Source organism: Pygoscelis adeliae, unplaced genomic scaffold (genome assembly GCF_000699105.1).
Source record: "Pygoscelis adeliae isolate BGI_AS28 unplaced genomic scaffold, ASM69910v1 Scaffold425, whole genome shotgun sequence".
Classification (NCBI taxonomy): Eukaryota; Metazoa; Chordata; class Aves; order Sphenisciformes; family Spheniscidae; genus Pygoscelis; species Pygoscelis adeliae.
In genome coordinates, this window is record NW_008824775.1 from 553184 (window position 1) to 558070 (window position 4887).

Consider the following 4887-nt stretch of genomic DNA (forward strand, 5'->3'; position numbering starts at 1 on the left):
CCGGTCTTCCCTTGAAAGCATTGCACGCACTTGAGGCATTATCAGTTGCGTATCCAAGATACATTCAGGTAAGAGAAGACCTAGACAACCTGTGCATTTCCTTGCAAATTTTCTAATCATTTATTTATGTGGAAAATGACCACAGAATGGTCAGTTCAGAAAGTTAGGATTTTGCAGCTGTTTTATGGTCCACATGTAAAAAGAGCTATTTTTTCTTTAAAGTGCATTGACTTTTCTGAATGCCAAGTTCAGACAGACTGGGCCTGATTTCAAACAACATTTGCTGCTCCCATTTATAGTGTTTTTACGTGGTGATTTGAGTTAGGAGCGCAAAACATAGATAAATCTTTAATAAGCTACAAACGTCAGAGGAAATAACTTGTGTTATGCCTTTCTTGGGCAGGAAACCAGCATACCCAGCCTAACTAACTCGCCCTTGGCTATAACTGTGATTGGAGATACTACATTTTATCCCAAACTTTCCACACACTTAAAATCAGCTGGAGTTCTAGGTGCTCAGCATTTCTGAAAAACAATTTTTACCTCTATTTGAGCATGGAAAAATCAGCATTTGCTCCATACTAAAATCATAGCCTCTGTTCTGCTAGGATGGAGTAGTAGGAAAAAAAGAGTTTTGCTAATTCATGGCAGCATGCTGTTAGTCTTTATTAATATGTAAGTCAGAGAAATTCATCACAGGCATGAGTGGAAAGATTTTTCATAGTCCTCCTCTTAGTCTCAGGTCTCTAAGAAGAGAATGAAGCTCCAAGCCAAATTTCACTTAGTTTCACGTCTGAATGCATTCCAGGAGAACAGCGACAGCCAAAATTTAGCCTTTTTTAACAATAAAACTCCTGCAATCTGGTTTAGACCTGTTCTTGTATATCGTAGCTGTATGATTTGTGCAGCATGCAGCCTCATAGAACTGCCTGGAATTCAGGAGTGTGATTTGAGCATGCATCTGTAATATTATTCTATTCACTGGAACTTTTGAAAACCTCCTCTACCGTAACATTTAGACACAGCCTGGCACCTCAGTCTTGCTTTCCTTTCTGGCAAATTTGCATCTAGTGAAAGTAAGACAAGAATATTGCAAAAAGGGAAGGATTCCAATGTTCCCTCAATGAAAGTATGATTTTCCCTATCGCATCATCCAAAGCAATTGAAATTCTCTCCAAGAGCATTGCAGAGGCCTCTGCCTCCATGCAAAAAAAACCCCACCCGGTATTGATCAGTCTCTTCCTCTGGCTCCAAACATCCTCCAGATCTTTTCCTGTCTCTAGCCTCAGCACAAGCTTTTTTCTTTTCTAGTACTTTCTACTACTAGCTGAGTTGTAACGTTCATGCCATTTCATCCCACTGACATGCTCTTTTCCCCATCTTTACCATCCACATTCTACTTGTTTATCCCTTCCTTAAGTGCTGTGGCAATTCTCTCTCTGGGACTCCACACCGGGCTGAGAGCCAGAGTAGGCCAGACCAATTCAAGAGGCTGCTTTCTCAAGAGCTCTCAGTGGGTTTCCCAGTAGCCCAGAACAGCCAAAGGATAAAGTGGTCCTTATTGCCCTTAATGCGTCTTTGATGCACTGAGACTTGCAGGATTCACAGGAGTGTCCAGAGTTGAGTTTGAAGACGTCTTACTTACCAAGTTTGTCTCATTTCAGACTCATTAATTTCTCCCAAAGCACATTTCCCAGGTAGCCATTACATGTGATACTTGGATTTGTAGCAAAGACATTTGTTTTGCCTTATCCAATTGTTTCTTTTCTCCCTGCCCCTTTCTCTTCCTGTATCTTTTGCAAATAAAACAGAGACAGGTTCTGATCCTGTAGCCCATAATCTGACCTCATGTAAGAAGACTGTGATGCATGGCAGAAAGGCGAGATGAATAGAAGAGACTGACTTTTATGAGTGAGATTCATCTTAGTTAGTATCAAACATTCCAGAGCATAGACCTTTACATATGAGCTAGTCACCCTAGGGTCTCTTTATAGTCAGTGGAGACAGGTACATTCAAGGGTAGCTCAGCTGTAGGTATCTAAATTAGGAGAAATCAATTCAATCCTTCATTTCTGGTTCCAATTGCATCTTCTGTGTCAGCATTCATTAAATCCGCTGCATCCACTTCACTGATGGCAATGGCATTTTTCAACACTCGCATTCTTGGAGATACCACAAGACGTATCATGCAAAAATATGCCAGAATGCAGCTCTGTCTTCCAAATTACCTCAGGATCCTTCCTGGCTGTTAACTGGAAGTTGCAATAGAATCTCTGTAACTTGTTTTTCCGGATATGGCACTCACCCTTATTCAGGCATCTCGAACCCTGGGAGACAGAACAAATGCATTGACTAATTTCCACCACTGAAAAGCTGAGCTCCTCTATGGCTTTATAGAGAAAGAACCTCAGCAGTAACGCCTTGCCGTCTGTGCAGAGAGAAGAGAATATGTAAGCCTGTTTGAGTGCTGCCAGTGGCACCCATTAAATCCCCGATCGCAATGCAAAAAAAACCCCTGGCAGCACTGAATGGAAGTAAAAGGTATGGAGTTCCATATAACTGAGATCTCAAACAATTCTGAGGAGAGGGAAGACACTGACTCCAAGCAGAAAAAGGGAAAAAAAGAACTGGGGGTAACTGACCTTGTAACAGAAAAATCCTTCCCCTGCCTTAACACAAATACAGACTACCTGGAGTTTACAGCAGAGAACTAACATTTCAGAGAGCCAGAGCTCTCCTCCCATGCAACCTGCAAACAGGCCGACAAGGGTCTGCGAAGTCCTGCAGTCAGCAGGGAGTCCATCTGCTTGGTCACTGTGAAGAGAGATCCACGTTTCTGAATATAGAGAAACTGGGGAGTTAGGTGAGAGACACAGCTTTATTATAGTGATCCAATATGTCTACCTAGTGTTTTGTTCTTGGTTTGGGTTTTTTTCCAGTTGCCTAACAGTGACTTTGTTGTTCTGAATAGACCATCCTGTGCTGTAGCAAGCACCTGCTTTTGGCAAAACGCCGTAAGAACGTCTGTGTCCAACAACGCTCCAAGCTCAGTTAGAAATGATGAAGAAACTATAATAAGAAACACAGCAATTGAAATCAAGGACTCCATCTCAACTTCTCTTTGAAGGGGAGATGCAGAACTTACAATCAATAAGTGAATATTAGCCTAGGAAGACTATGAAAAGAAAAGGTCAACGGCATGAAGGCACCCATTACATTATATCTATATATAGATAGCGTATTATTACCTAACAATATCTTTGAGTACTGAGTCATGGTTTCAGATTCATTGAAAACAGGGCTGCAGGTGGCAATCCACTCATGTATATTTGCTCTTCACAAAACCAATTTTGCATTGAGGGAGCTGCTGAAATGGAGATGCCAGAGCACTATCAGGATGATGTAGAAATCTTTGCAGATGTGCAATTTTCATCTAAAATAAGTTCCACTGCAGTGTCCTAGACTGCTTCAGCACAAAATTAGCCAAAATAAAACTCATTTTTATGTAGTCTTCCCAGTTCCAAGGGCAGATGCAGCCCTGACGTATGACTGGGGGAGGACTCTTCACCATTCAGCTGTGACCACAGAATCTGCACCAGTTAAGAGTGTTGCACCCGGCAATGGTAATGAGCAAGGGGAGGAGAGGACTGAGGGATCTTTAGACTCTTCTAAATCCACACTTTGTGCAAAATAGGCCTGATGCATCGGTCCATTCTGGCCACTTTTGCACCATTCCAAAATTACTATTGGGGAGTAAAGTAGGTTGGTAAAATAAAGCCATCAGAACAGGCTCACGTGCCAGCATTTTTGCTCTTCTCAGTTAGGCAGGTTGAAGACAGAGGAGAAGTATCCATCGGTGACACCTTTCCCCTCAACTGCTGGTCTCGTGGACTGTGGCAGTAACGTAACAGCCATATTGCTCCATCGTTAGCAAAATGCCTGGAGCTAACTCTTGGCTCCGATTCTTTCCAACAGCCTTTCCAAGTTTGTCTGTTTCTCATAATTGTTTTGCTTCGCACCGTTTTTTACCTAGGTCTTTGTTCTTGTCTTGCGAGTGCCTTCTGTGCAAAGAGCCCCACAGCCATTTCCCCTAATGCCAGGCCCAAATGTAGACTGCTGCTCTCTGCAAGTTTTGATCTTATGCTGTTTTATCCTTTCTGAACTGATCTTAGTAACATGCTCAGAAAAAAGAAAAAAAGAAAAGAAAAGATTGTTTGCAAGTGTAGATTATCCTGCAGAGGTTTCTTTTTTTTCTGCGATGTTTAAAAATCATGCAAGAGAGACAGGGATTTCTATCCCTGGCTAGAAATCTTCCTTCGGTTCTTTCACTCTTGGAAGAGCAAGAGCAGCTCTGCTCGGCAGAACTAATTAATTATGATTGCAATAAAACACACATTCCGCCTAAGAATACCTGACTGCTTTGTGTTTTAGGAGCTAACGAAAGTCGGCATCGTGGTTAAAAAGCGTGTGTACGTAGCGGTAGGCCTTATGTAACGTATCAATGCTAGAGCCAAATGCTGCAGATGAGATTTTACAATAGCGGTTTCACTGGTTACCGTGAAACAATAGTGCTTGGTCAGGAAACGACTGCAATAATCCCGCAGCTTTTTACATGTTAATATTTAGGGCATCGCTACGGTAGGTAGGCTGTGTTGCTACAGCATTGCAGGAGTTGTGAAACGTGTCTCCGTCGTTCGTAATTACCTCTACCCTGCGGGAGCCGGGCGAAACGGCAGATGAGCACGTACCCTCCTTTTCCTCCGGCTCTCCGGCTGATTATTCGCCGGCGGGGGGGACGACGGGGTTTTCACCGGGGCCGTTTGACCGTAACCCCGCAGCACCGCTAAAGGACAGCAGGGGAAGCGCGGCGCCTCGCCCCCGCTCGGA